The sequence below is a fragment of the Lolium perenne genome, chromosome 6 (assembly GCF_019359855.2).
Source record: "Lolium perenne isolate Kyuss_39 chromosome 6, Kyuss_2.0, whole genome shotgun sequence".
NCBI lineage: Eukaryota > Viridiplantae > Streptophyta > Magnoliopsida > Poales > Poaceae > Lolium > Lolium perenne.
The window spans coordinates 88,554,356-88,569,672 of record NC_067249.2 but is presented as its reverse complement, the minus strand read 5'-3'; positions in this window follow the sequence as shown (position 1 = coordinate 88,569,672).

Here is a 15,317-nt window from a genome sequence, read left to right as displayed (position 1 = left end):
AATAAGCCTTAAAAATGCAGGGCCGCACAAGCATGCGTTGTTTTTCCTGGGATAAGCAGCATCAACTGCTTTATGTACAAGTGAGCTAAGGTTTTGACTCATAGTTGTGTGCACCAGATATATATCATGAAATTTCCATATATAGTCACTGCCACGCATGCATTGAACCGCAAATATCGTCTCACCGGCGCGCCGTGCCACCGCACCACTTCTTGCTAGTAATTTTTAGCTATATTTTTAAATTTATATTTTAGGTGGATTCGAGCATATAGCTACTCTAGTGTAGTATAATTATATGTATGAGTGAAATTGTAACATACGAGCAAATGAACTAATTTATTGAAGAAGTGACTACGTACTTAGGTGGATTTTATGAAGTCATGATCTTGTATGTTTCATAAATTATCGTAATGAAATTGTAACTATATTTATGAATTTATATTTTAGGTGGATTCGAGCATACAACTGCTCTCTGATTGTTGGTATAGAAGTGAAGCGTTTATGTTGTTGCTGAAAGTGCATGGAGCCCCCATGTGTGGTTTTGGTAATTAATGACAATCCCTATGGACTAATGTTTGCATTGAGTTATATTTGTAGGAGTTGTCCATAGGCAATTCTTGAACCATATGTTGGCTTAAAGGTTGCAATAAGAAGAATTTGATGAAGAATATCAAGTGTCAAGTATGTCTTGAAGATGAAGATGAAGTGAGCCCTCAAGTTACTTCAAGACATCAACATGTTTGTATTAGGTTGCAATAAGAAGAAATTGATGAAGGATATCAAGTGTCAAGTATGTCTTGAAGATGAAGATGAAGTGAGCCCTCAAGTTACTTCAAGACATCAACATGATTAAGAATGAAGAAAATGAAGTGCAAGTTCAAGATGAGCCAACTCGAAGAGTTCATAAGCTTGAAGCTTGCCATGGAGAAATGAAGTGCAAGTTCAAGATGAGCCATCTCGAAGAGATCCTTTGCTTGAGTCTTGCCATCCATATGGTGATCATGGATATGTGAAGATGCGCTGAAGAAGAAGCTCTCCCATGGTGGATTATGGGGGAGCAATTCACATGGTGGTCATGGTTATGTGAAGATGCGCCGAAGAAGAAGCTCTCCCATGGTGGATTATGGGGGAGCAATCCACAAGACTTCATCAAGCAAGCAAAAGCAAGAAAGGTGTTCCATCTTGTTGAGGTCAAGATCGTCGTCATCGAGCTCAAGTGGAATGTGCAAGTATAAGGTTTGCTCTTGATAGTGTTTCTTTCTCACCGGTCTCATAGTGTAGTTGGAGACCGGTTTATAGTTTAGTTGCCGTACTATCAAGAGGGCTCTCGAGTGAGTAACTCGATCGTATCGTTCGGAGAGAGCTCAAACCTTTGCATCCTTGCATCATCTTTCTTGGTTGTTATTTGGACCTTATCCATGTGATGTTTTAGAGCTTGTGCTTATTCTCATGACAAGCTCTAGTTTATCGAAAACGGATTTCGCATAGATCACTTGTTGCGTTTTCGAGTTTGGTTCATCATCTTTCTTGGTTTTATTTGGATCTTATCCATGTGATGTTTTAGAGCTTGTGCTTATTCTCATGACAAGCTCTAGTTCATTGAGAATGGTTTTTTGCATGGGCAACTTGTTGCATTTTCGAGATTGGAGGTTTTACCGGTATGTCTTTTTTAGATAGGTCAAACCTTTCATCATTTGTTTCTATCCTCCCTTGTTGGACTATGATGCTGTCCTGCATGATCTTGTAGAGCTTGTTCCTAGTCCAGGGACGATTTTTGGGGGGCGGATAATCCGGCCCGGGGGCGGATTTCCCGGCCTGGGAGGTCCCAAACGGTCATATTTCGTTGGGAGGGGGTATATAAGACCCCCTTCTTCCTCCTTGGGCTGGTTGGTTCACACTCTCTCTCTCTCTCCCTCTCCATTGTTGTCCTTCAAAGCTTGCCCTAGTTCTTGATTCCTCCCATGATTCTTGCATATTCTTGAGGGAAAAGAGAGAGGAGATCTAGATCTACATCTTCACCAATCAAATCCCTCTCTTTGTGAGGGGAACCCACTAGATCTTGATCTTGGAGGATTTTGTGTTCTCCTCTTTGTTCTTCCTCTCTTATTCCCCCAATAGCTTTTGTAGCTTTGTTGGAATTTGAGAGAGAAGGATTTGAGCATCTTTGTGGTGTTCTTGCCGTTGCATTTGGTGCATCGGTTTGAGTTCCCCACGGTGATTCGTGGTGGTGAAAACAAGAAGGTTGTTACTCTTGGGTTCTTGGAACCCTAGACGGATTCTAGGCCTTTGTGGCGGTTTGTTGGGAGCCTCCAATTAAGTTGTGGATGTGTGCCCCAATCTTTGTGTAAGGCCCGGTTTCCGCCTCGAAGGAAATCCCTTAGTGGAACCGTGACCTAGGCCTTTGTGGCGAGGGTCACCGAAGATTTAGGTGAGGCACCTTCGTGGCGTTCGGTGTGTGGTGTGAGTACCGCATCTTGGGGTGAGGCCTTTGTGGCGTTGGTGTGCATCGAGCAACCACACCTCAAGGTGAGCCTCTTGTGGCGTTCGGGAGCACTAAGCAACCGCACCTCTCCACCGGAGATTAGCACTCGCAAGAGTGTGAACTCCGGGATAAATCATCGTCTCCCGCGTGCCTCGGTTATCTCTATACCCGAGCTCTTTACTTATGCACTTTACCTTGTGATAGCCATCGTGCTTGAAGTTATATATATCTTGCTATCACATACTTGCTTGTATTGCTTAGCATAAGTTGTTGGTGCACATAGGTGAACCTTTGCTTAGAATGAGTTGTTGGTGCACATAGGTGAACCATAGTATATAGGCTTTGGGCTTGACAAAGTAAACGCTAGTTTTATTCCGCATTTGTTAAGCCCATCTTGTAAAAGTTTTTAACCGCCTATTCACCCCCCCCCCCTCTAGGCGACATCCGTGTGTCCTTTCAATTGGTATCAGAGCAAGGTCTCTCATTCTTAGGCTTCACCGCCTTGAGAGTAAAGATGTCGGTTAGGGGATTAGCGCACAATAACTTGTTTATATTTGATGGCACAAATTATGATCTATGGAAAATTTATGTGCTTAAAATCTTACGGGGAATGTCCCCGGACATGGAGCGATATCTTGGCATGGGTTTTTCTTCTCCTAAGGATCCTCAAAATTTATCTCTTGAGGAGGAGAAAAACTCTTGCCTCGATGCTCTTGCTTCTCATGTGTTTTCCATTGTTGTGAGCAATGTAGTTACTTCGTCAGTCATGCCTTTTGGGAGCTCTCATGAATTATGGACAAAGCTTCAAGACAAATATGATGTGTCCAATATTATTAAGGATGATTGTATTGCTTCCACTTCCGGCCGTGATGAGTTCTCATCTTCATCCACTTCACCAATGTGTGGCAAGACACAAAGTAATGATATGGTGAGTGGTGATGGAAATTGCAATGTTGGTATTGAGCTTACTATTGATGATTCTTCATCTCTATCTCATTGCAATGCTTCATCTACGGACTCAAACACATCTAGCACTAAAAATGATGTACATGCTTGTGTTGATAGTCCTTGCATATCATGTGTAAGTTGCTTGAATAAATCTAATGATGATATGCTTGCATTGTCTTGTGGCCATGATAAAAATGCTTCTATTTCCTCTAGTTGTTGTGTGTCTAACAATGTAGATGAAACCAAAGATTCTATTGGTCAAGACAAGATCTTGAAAGGAGCCTCAAGTAACTCCTCATCTTTATCTCACGGTCCTCATATATGCCTTATGGCCAAGGGTTCCACGGTACCTCCTACCATGGAACCTAATATGTCTCGTGGTGATAAGGATGATGATGAATATGAAGAAGAGGATTGGGTTGTCTCTCTACGCGATAAGGGTAAGAGTGTTTTCAAGGTTATTTGCAAAGATAAAATTGCTTGCTCTCACTTCTTTGAAATCTTGACTACCGCTATTGAGAGCCAAAAACTTATTTAGATGCATGAGAACACCATTGATAAAAAGGGTGCTCTTGAACGTGAGTACGCCAATGATGTGGCATCTCTAAAGAATGAACTTGAAGAAGAACAAACCACCAAGGAAGCTCTTGAGGAAACCTTTGCTCTAGAATTGTCTAGAGAAAAGGAAAACCATGATAGAGCTCTTGAGGTGGCAAATGAACTAATGCTAAAAAATGATAAGCTTGTGTTTGTTAATGCTAAACTCCTTGAGGATTTTGAGCAACTCAAAAAGGGATCAAGGGTTATTGAGAGTGCGCTCACCAAACTCACCGAGTCGCATGAGCAACTTAAAGCTTCTTTTCTAAAAGAGCATGACAACTTGCCTTCTCCCATTGCTATTAATAATGATGCTTGTGCTACTAACTCTACTTCTTGTGAAGCATCTATCTTGAAGGAGAATGTTGAGCTAAGGGCTCAACTTAAATTGCTAACTAGCAATTATGGGAAATTGGAAGAAAATCATGGAAAACTTTCTAGCTAATATGAGGATCTTCTAGCCTCTCATGATAGGCTACAGTTAGCTCATGAGGCTATAATATCTAAGGCAACACCTTGTGAGCCTCATGTGGGTACTAGCACTACTACTCAAAATGTTATATTGCCATGTGCTAGTCCTAGTAATTCATCCACTCATAATATTGCTAAATCTTGTGATGAATTATCTTCCTTGCCTTGTTGCTCTAACAATGAAGGGTCTACTTCCTCTATTACTTGTGTTGTTACTAACCATGTAGAGGAAATCAAAGAGCTCAAGGCCCAAGTCTCTTCTTTGAAGAACGACTTGGTAAAGGGTCATGAAGGGAAATGCAAACTTGACAAGATGTTGAGTGTGCAACAATCCCCCAATGACAAGAGTGGACTTGGATTCAACTCCAACGACAAGAACAAGTCCAAGAACAACAAGATTAAGAAGGGCCAATTACAAGTCAAAGACCCGGCCAAGATTGTTTGCTTCAAGTGCAAATTTGAAGGGCATCATGTTAGATCTTGCCCTTTGAAGAAGAAGCAAAAAGGGAAGCGGCCTCAAGCTCAAACTCATATTCAACCTCAAGTTGAAGAAATGCCACTTCCCAAGAAGAATCAAGCAATTGCTCCCATTGTGGAGAAATCTAGTGAGAAGAAGGAGAAGAAAAGAACTTGCTACATATGCCGTGAGAAGGGCCACATCTCCTCCTTTTGCACTATTGGTACCTCATCCAACTCTATCACCATTGATGATGTTTATTCTCTTCGTAAGGATGAGGGTGGCAATGTGTTTGCCAAATTTGTTGGTGCTAAAAGTGGTGTCAAGAAAAGAACCATTTGGGTTGCCAAGCATATTGTGACTAACCTCTTAGGACCCAACTTAGTTGGGGACCAACAATCCAAAACTTGATCAATAGGTGCTTGCTGGAGGGCATTGGAGACTTGGCTACATCATGAAGAATTAAGGGATCTTCATCATTTATATTATATAGAGCCAAGTCTTTTGATTATCTTGCTACTATCATATATCCAATGTTCCTCCTTGCGGTAACATGTTCTCAACTCATTTATATTGAAAGTTACTCGCCCCTTTGCATGTTTTAGTTTTGTTCCTAACATGTGTTTGTATATGTTGTGCTTCCTAATTGTTTTGCTTGAGAAATCAAGTCTATGCATGTTGGGTTGCACTCCATGTATTTGTGTTTGTGTTGGAGCCTCTTTGCATCTTGTTGTATCTTATATGGCTCTTATGAGCGATTAATGGACAATCCCATTTTGGGGGAGTGATATTCCTTCGGGAATTTCATGATCCTAAATAATGTGTGTACATGAGGAATATCACTTAGAATTGATATTGCGAGATTATCTAGTCGCTATGTGGTATGTCATCTTCATGAGAAATTCAAATTCTAATGTCCATTAATATCTCCACTTGGATCTTATTTGCCTCTTGTGAAAATAAATTCCTTATCACATTATGGGGAGTAATAAGCTTTGTGCATATTACAAGCCTAGAAAATGTGAACATTTGAGGTTGTGTCGCATAGAATTGATATTGTAAATTATCTCTCTCCTATGTGGCATGTTTGCTCAAACAAACTCCAATTTTCTTAAATAGCTTCATTGCTAATATTTTTGTGGATCTTTTCTGTGAAAGTTTTTCTTGGCATGGTTTTTTCACAACGTGTCCCTCAATACATTTTTGGAAAAACCATGTGCTTCAAGTCATACTATTAATTGCTTTGCATGTTGGTATGAATACTATTAATTGATTTGCATGTTGGTATGAATACTATTAATTGCCTTGCATGTTGGTATGACTAAATGAAGCTATTAAGAAACTATCTTTGCATGATGGTTAACTCTTATCTTTTACCATATGTTTTATTCGTTGTAAATATGATCTCATGAATTCTTACAAACTATCACCGGGAAATATTTCCTAATACCTCTTGTCCTAGGACAATTGGTAATCTTTATGAGGTAGATTTTTATTGATCATATTTACATTGGCTCTTGTGTTCGAATTGCCTTATTTATTGCCATGAATTTGTTTTGCTTTGACTCCCATGTGTCTTCCTTGCATCTTATGGATCTAATTTGTCTATTCAAACTTTCTTAGCATTTTAAGTAGATAGAGGTAGCGTGATGATCCTAGTTTTGTGCATTTTGTATTCATATGCAAAATCCTAGATAATGCACTAATCTTGGGGGAGCTCTTCTATATTTGTTAGAATGCTTCACATATCTTGATCTTTATCAAAAATTTGGTTTTGGGAGACATAATTTTTTTGGTACTTTGTGCCATCATAAAAAGTGTCGAGGGTTTGGTTTATTTGTTGGAACCTTGCTCTCTTGGGAGTTGGTTATCTCATTCCTTTGTGTTTAGGCTTAATTAGCTTCTTATAATGACATAAGTCTTTGGAGTCAATCTTGTGTTGATTTGATTCTTTGATACAATTTGGTCAACCGTTGTCTCTTGATTTATTTGGTGTTTTGTCCAAATTGTATCTCCATTTGGCTCTTGAAAGTATTGTACATGCATATTTAATATATGTATATCTTATGACATGTGTCACTTTCTTTGATCCAATATATAGGGTAAACTCCATCAAATCCTAATTTGGCTAAGATGTGCATGAAATTCAATGTCATATCTATATGCACATAGAATTGTGGAGTTTGTCCTATATGTTGTAGTGTGTCTAACTACTTCGGACCCAATTAGTTTGGGGACCTTTTTGTACTTACCTTTGTGTTACATACAATGGATATGCATTGGATGCTTGTCTCACTCTTGGGAATAAGTGGTGACTCAATGGTAACTTGAGGCAAGCTAGGATGGTCAACGAACACATATCTACTACATCCACACCAATGTTCTCTCGGTAACAAGTATCTTCTCATGCATATTTTTCTAGCATCCAACCATGCGGTTGCATCTTGGCATGAATCTCTTGATTTGCAAATATTGTGCTTCTTGCAAAAGTCTTAATGAAACCTCTTTATTGTGAATGTGAGTAATTTGAGATGAGTGCATTTGTTGGGAAGTATTTTAAATCATGCGCATGATTCATCCATCCCAACTATGCCTATCTAGAAATTTTATTGAATATCAATTCCTCAAGTCTCTCACATGTGCAATATAGATGGAAGTGCAAATTTAGTTACTTCTTTTGGTATCCTCGTTTGTGATACTTGTTGCCTTTCTCAAATGCATCCCAACTATCTTCTATCCCTTGTTGATATTTGTGATGTATTTTAGTTGTTTGTGGTTGAAGTTCATGAATATACAATAAGATAAAATTGAGCCTTTGGCCATGCTATTAAGCAAAAATTCTTATTGGTATATTGCATGACTTCGTCTTGGATATCATACTATATTTCTTGCGTATCTATTTTGTGTGTTCATGTTTCTTTGTGGATAAATATCTTTGTGATATTGCCCACTTAGAGAAACTTATACACATAAGAGACCATACATCTCCTTTTGATATCCTATTTATTTTTTGCGTGTTGATTGGTCATGCTAAGCATATAATTCATTGAAGACTATGATAATTCTTTTTTCTCATCCTTGTAATAGTCTTATAATATGCTTTATCATGCCTTTCACATATCCTCTTGGTTGAGCCTTTTTATTATGGTGCCTCTTACTTGTTGCTCAACTATTTGTTTGTTGCAAGTGTTAAGCTTATTTTTCTATCTATGATCTATTGCAAATGTTTGCGTTTTAAATGGTAATGAGGGAGTGAGGATTCCATGTTATGCATATTGTATTCAAATGCAACATTTTAATTTATGCATGTACCTTGGGGAGCTTCCTCATTTGATTTAGAGCACTATCTTTTGGTGATCATTAGAGTTTGATTCACTTGGTATCTTTTGTTTTTTTAATGATATTATGGGAGTGATGATTCCATGTTTGTGCACTTTATACTCCAATGCAAATTGTCTAGTTTTGTGCACAAACCTTGGGGAGCTTCCTCATATTATTTAGAGTAATCTTCTTGATCTTATCATAATATCTATCTTTCTTTTGGTATCTTATTTGTGGTTGATACGTCTCTGATGTATCGATAATTTCTTATGTTCCATGCCACATTATTGATGTTATCTACATGTTTTATGCACACTTTATGTCATATTCGTGCATTTTCTGGAACTAACCTATTAACAAGATGCCGAAGTGCCGATTCTTTGTTTCTTTGTTTTTGGTTTCAGAAATCCTAGTAAGGAAATATTCTCGGAATTGGACGAAATCAACGCCCAGGGGCCTATTTTGCCACGAAGCTTCCAGAAGTCCGAAGACGAAACGAAGTGGGGCCACGGGGTGGCCAAACCCTAGGGCGGCGCGGCCCCCCTGGCCGCGCCGGCCTATGGTCTGGGCCCCTCGCGCCGCCTCTTGACCTACCCTTCCGCCTACTTAAAGCCTCCGTTACGAAACCCCCAGTACCGAGAGCCACGATACGGAAAACCTTCCAGAGACGCCGCCAACGCCGATCCCATCTCGGGGGATCCAGGAGATCGCCTCCGGCACCCTGCCGGAGAGGGGAATCATCTCCCGGAGGACTCTACGCCGCCATGGTCGCCTCCGAAGTGATGTGTGAGTAGTCTACCCCTGGACTATGGGTCCATAGCAGTAGCTAGATGGTTGTCTTCTCCCCATTGTGCTATCATTGTCGGATCTTGTGAGCTGCCTAACATGATCAAGATCATCTATCTATAATTCTATATGTTGCGTTTGTTGGGATCCGATGAATAGAGAATACTTGTTATGTTGATTATCAAAGTTATATCTATGTGTTATTTATGATCTTGCATGCTCTCCGTTACTAGTAGATGCTCTGGCCAAGTAGATGCTTGTAACTCCAAGAGGGAGTATTTATGCTCGATAGTGGGTTCATGCCTGCATTGACACCGGGACAAAGGAGAAAGTTCTAAGGTTGTGTTGTGCTGTTGCCACTAGGGATAAAACATTGATGCTATGTCTAAGGATGTAGTTGTTGATTACATTACGCACCATACTTAATGCAATTGTCTGTTGCTTTGCAACTTAATACTGGAAGGGGTTCGGATGATAACTCGAAGGTGGACTTTTTAGGCATAGATGCGGTTGGATGGCGGTCTATGTACTTTGTCGTAATGCCCAATTAAATCTCACTATACTCATCATGATATGTATGTGCATGGTCATGCCCTCTTTATTTGTCAATTGCCCAACTGTAATTTGTTCACCCAACATGCTGTTTGTCTTATGGGAGAGACACCTCTAGTGAACTGTGGACCCCGATCCAATTCTCTTTACTGAAATACAATCTACTGCAATACTTGTTCTACTGTTTTCTGCAAACAATCATCTTCCACACAATACGGTTAATCCTTTGTTACAGCAAGCCGGTGAGATTGACAACCTCACTGTTTCGTTGGGGCAAAGTACTTTGGTTGTGTTGTGCAGGTTCCACGTTGGCGCCGGAATCCCTGGTGTTGCGCCGCACTACATCCCGCCGCCATCAACCTTCAACGTGCTTCTTGGCTCCTCCTGGTTCGATAAACCTTGGTTTCTTTCTGAGGGAAAACTTGCTGCTGTGCGCATCATACCTTCCTCTTGGGGTTCCCAACGAACGTGTGAGTTACACGCCATCAAGCTCTTTTTCTGGCGCCGTTCCCGGGGAGATCAAGACACGCTGCAAGGGGAGTCTCCACTTCTCAATCTCTTTACTTTGTTTTTGTCTTGCTTAGTTTTATTTACTACTTTGTTTGCTGCACTAAATCAAAATACAAAAAAAATTAGTTGCTAGTTTTACTTTATTTGCTATCTTGTTTGCTATATCAAAAACACAAAAAAATTAGTTACTTGCATTTGCTTTATCTAGTTTGCTTTATTTACTGTTGCTAAAATGGCCAACCCTGAAAATACTAAGTTGTGTGACTTCACAACCACAAATAATAATGATTTCTTATGCACACCTATTGCTCCACCTGCTACTACAACAGAATTCTTTGAAATTAAACCTGCTTTACTGAATCTTGTTATGCGAGAGCAATTTTCTGGTGTTAGTTCTGATGATGCTGCTGCCCATCTTAATAATTTTGTTGAATTGTGTGAAATGCAAAAATATAAAGATGTAGATGGTGATATTATTAAACTAAAATTGTTCCCTTTCTCATTAAGAGGAAGAGCTAAAGATTGGTTGCTATCTCTGCCTAAGAATAGTATTGATTCATGGACTAAATGCAAGGATGCTTTTATTGGTAGATATTATCCCCCTGCTAAAATTATATCTTTGAGGAGTAGCATAATGAATTTTAAACAATTAGATACTGAACATGTTGCTCAAGCTTGGGAAAGAATGAAATCTCTGGTTAAAAATTGCCCAACCCATGGACTGACTACTTGGATGATCATCCAAACCTTCTATGCAGGACTAAATTTTTCTTCGCGGAATTTATTGGATTCAGCTGCTGGAGGTACCTTTGTGTCCATCACTCTTGGTGAAGCAACAAAGCTTCTTGATAATATGATGATCAACTACTCTGAATGGCACACGGAAAGAGCTCCACAAGGTAAGAAGGTAAATTCTGTCGAAGAAACCTCTTCCTTGAGTGATAAGATTGATGCTATTATGTCTATGCTTGTGAATGATAGGACTAATATTGATCCTAATAATGTTCCATTAGCTTCATTGGTTGCACAAGAAGAACATGTTGATGTAAACTTCATTAAAAATAATAATTTCAACAACAATGCTTACCGGAACAATTCTAGTAACAACTATAGGCCATATCCTTATAATAATGGCAACGGCTATGGTAATTCTTATGGGAATTCTTACAACAATAATAGGAGTTCACCCCCTGGACTTGAAGCCATGCTTAAAGAATTTATTAGTACACAAACTGCTTTTAACAAATCTGTTGAAGAAAAGCTTGGGAAAATTGATATACTTGCTTCTAAAGTCGATAGTCTTGCTGCTAATGTTGATCTTTTGAAATCAAAAGTTTTGCCTAATGAGAATCATCATAATAAAATTGTTACTACAGCAAATGCCATTCAAGTTAGAATTAATGAGAATATAAGATTAATGGCTGAACTGCGTGCTAGGTGGGATAGAGAAGAAAATGAAAAACTAGCTAAAGAGAAGAATGTAGCTAAAGTTTGGACTATTACCACCACTTGTAATGCTAATGCTACACATGTTGCTGCACCTCCTACTAATAATAATAAAAGAATTGGTGTTAGCAATGTTTCCACTTCTAATGCAAAGCGAGAAACGCCTGAAATCGCTAAAACTGCTGAAATTGCCTGTGATAAAGCTGCTGAAATTTTTTCCAACATTGGGGATGATGATCCCATTGCTTTAGATTATAATGGTTTGAATTTTGATGATTGCCACATCTCTGAAGTTATAAAGTTCTTGCAAAAACTTGCTAAAAGTCCTAATGCTAGTGCTATAAATTTGGCTTTCACGCATCATATTACAAATGCTCTCATAAAAGCTAGAGAAGAGAAACTAGAGCGCGAAGCCTCTATTCCTAAAAAGCTAGAGGATGGTTGGGAGCCCATCATTAAGATGAAGGTTAAAGATTTTGATTGTAATGCTTTATGTGATCTTGGTGCAAGTATTTCTGTTATGCCTAAGAAAATTTATGATATGCTTGACTTGCCACCGCTGAAAAATTGTTATTTGAATGTTAATCTTGCTGATCATTCTACAAAGAAACCTTTGGGTAAAGTTGATAATGTTCACATTACCGTTAACAATAACCTTGTCCCCATTGATTTTGTTGTCTTGGATATTGAATGCAATGCATCTTGTCCCATTATATTGGGAAGACCTTTTCTTCGAACTGTTGGTGCTATTATTGATATGAAGGAAGGTAATATAAAATATCAATTTCCTCTCAAGAAAGGTATGGAACACTTCCCTAGAAAGAGAATGAAGTTACCTTTTGATTCTATTATGAGAACAAATTATGATGTTGACACTTCGTCTCTTGATAATACTTGATACACACTTTCTGCGCCTAGCTGAAAGGCGTTAAAGAAAAGCGCTTATGGGAGACAACCCATGTTTTTACCTACAGTACTTTGTTTTTATTTTGTGTCTTGGAAGTTGTTTACTACTGTAGCAACCTCTCCTTATCTTAGTTTAGTGTTTTGTTGTGCCAAGTAAAGCCGTTGATAGAAAAGTAAGTACTAGATTTGGATTACTGTGCAGTTCCAGATTTCTTTGCTGTCACGAATCTGGGTCCACCTCACTGTAGGTAGCTCAGAAAATTAAGCCAATTTACGTGCATGATCCTCAGATATGTACGCAACTTTCATTCAATTTGAGCATTTTCATTTGAGCAAGTCTGGTGCCATTTTAAAATTCGTCAATACGAACTGTTCTGTTTTGACAGATTCTGCCTTTTATTTCGCATTGCCTCTTTTGCTATGTTGGATGAATTTCTTTGATCCACTAATGTCCAGTAGCATTATGCAATGTCCAGAAGTGTTAAGAATGATTGTGTCACCTCTGAATATGTTAATTTTTATTGTGCACTAACCCTCTAATGAGTTGTTTCGAGTTTGGTGTGGAGGAAGTTTTCAAGGATCAAGAGAGGAGTATGATGCAACATGATCAAGGAGAGTGAAAGCTCTAAGCTTGGGGATGCCCCGGTGGTTCACCCCTGCATATTCTAAGAAGACTCAAGCGTCTAAGCTTGGGGATGCCCAAGGCATCCCCTTCTTCATCGACAACATTATCAGGTTCCTCCCCTGAAACTATATTTTTATTCCATCACATCTTATGTGCTTTTTCTTGGAGCGTCGGTTTTTTTTGTTTTGTTTGAATAAAATGGATCCTAGCATTCACTTTATGGGAGAGAGACACGCTCCGCTGTAGCATATGGACAAGTATGTCCTTGGTTTCTACTCATAGTATTCATGGCGAAGTTTCTCCTTCGTTAAATTGTTATATGGTTGGAATTGAAAATGATACATGTAGTAATTGCTATTAATGTCTTGGGTAATGTGATACTTGGCAATTGTTGTGCTCATGATTAAGCTCTTGCATCATATGCTTTGCACCCATTAATGAAGAAATACATAGAGCATGCTAAAATTTGGTTTGCATATTTGGTTTCTCTAAGGTCTAGATAATTTCTAGTATTGAGTTTGAACAACAAGGAAGACGGTGTATAGTCTTATAATGTTTTCAATATGTCTTTTATGTGAGTTTTGCTGCACCGGTTCATCCTTGTGTTTGTTTCAAATAAGCCTTGCTAGCCTAAACCTTGTATCGAGAGGGAATACTTCTCATGCATCCAAAATACTTGAGCCAACCACTATGCCATTTGTGTCCACCATACCTACCTACTACATGGTATTTTCCGCCATTCCAAAGTAAATTGCTTGAGTGCTACCTTTAAAATTCCATCATTCACCTTTGCAATATATAGCTCATGGGACAAATAGCTTAAAAACTATTGTGGTATTGAATATGTAATTATGCACTTTATCTCTTATTAAGTTGCTTGTTGTGCGATAACCATGTTCACTGGGGATGCCATCAACTATTCATTGTTGAATTTCATGTGAGTTGCTATGCATGTCCGTCTTGTCTGAAGTAAGAGCGGTCTACCACCTTATGGTTAAGCATGCATATTGTTAGAGAAGAACATTGGGCCGCTAACTAAAGCCATGATCCATGGTGGAAGTTTCAGTTTTGGACATATATCCTCAATCTCAAATGAGAAAATTATTAATTGTTGCTACATGCTTATGCATAAAAGAGGAGTCCATTATCTGTTGTCTATGTTGTCCCGTATGGATGTCTAAGTTGAAGAATAATCAATAGCGAGAAATCCAATGCGAGCTTTCTCCTTAGACCTTTGTACAAAGTGGCATAGAGGTACCCCTTTGTGACACTTGGTCAAAACATGTGCATTGTGATGATCCGGTAGTCCAAGCTAATTAGGACAAGGTGCGGGCACTATTAGTACACTATGCATGAGGCTTGCAACTTGTAAGATATAATTTACATGATACATATGCTTTATTACTACCGTTGACAAAATTGTTTCATGTTTTCAAAATCAAAGCTCTAGCACAAATATAGCAATCGATGCTTTTCCTCTATGGAGGACAATTCTTTTACTTTCAATGTTGAGTCAGTTCACCTATTTCTCTCCACCTCAAGAAGCAAACACTTGTGTGAACTGTGCATTGATTCCTACATACTTGCTTATTGCACTTATTATATTACTCTATGTTGACAATATCCATGAGATATACATGTTACAAGTTGAAAGCAACCGCTGAAACTTAATCTTCTTTTGTGTTGCTTCAATGCCTTTACTATGAATTATTGCTTTATGAGTTAACTCTTATGCAAGACTTATTGATGCTTGTCTTGAAGTGCTATTCATGAAAAGTCTTTGCTTTATGATTCACTTGTTTACTCATGTCATATACATTGTTTTGATCGCTGCATTCACTACATATGCTTTACAAATAGTATGATCAAGATTATGATGGCATGTCACTCCAGAAATTATCTGTGTTATCGTTTTACCTGCTCGGGACGAGCAGAACTAAGCTTGGGGATGCTGATACGTCTCCGACGTATCGATAATTTCTTATGTTCCATGCCACATTATTGATGTTATCTACATGCTTTATGCACACTTTATGTCATATTCGTGCATTTTCTGGAACTAACCTATTAACAAGATGCCGAAGTGCCGATTCTTTGTTTCTGCTGTTTTTGGTTTCAGAAATCCTAGTAAGGAAATATTCTCGGAATTGGATGAAATCAACGCCCAGGGGCCTATTTTGCCACGAAGCTTCCAGAAGTCCGAAGACGAAACGAAG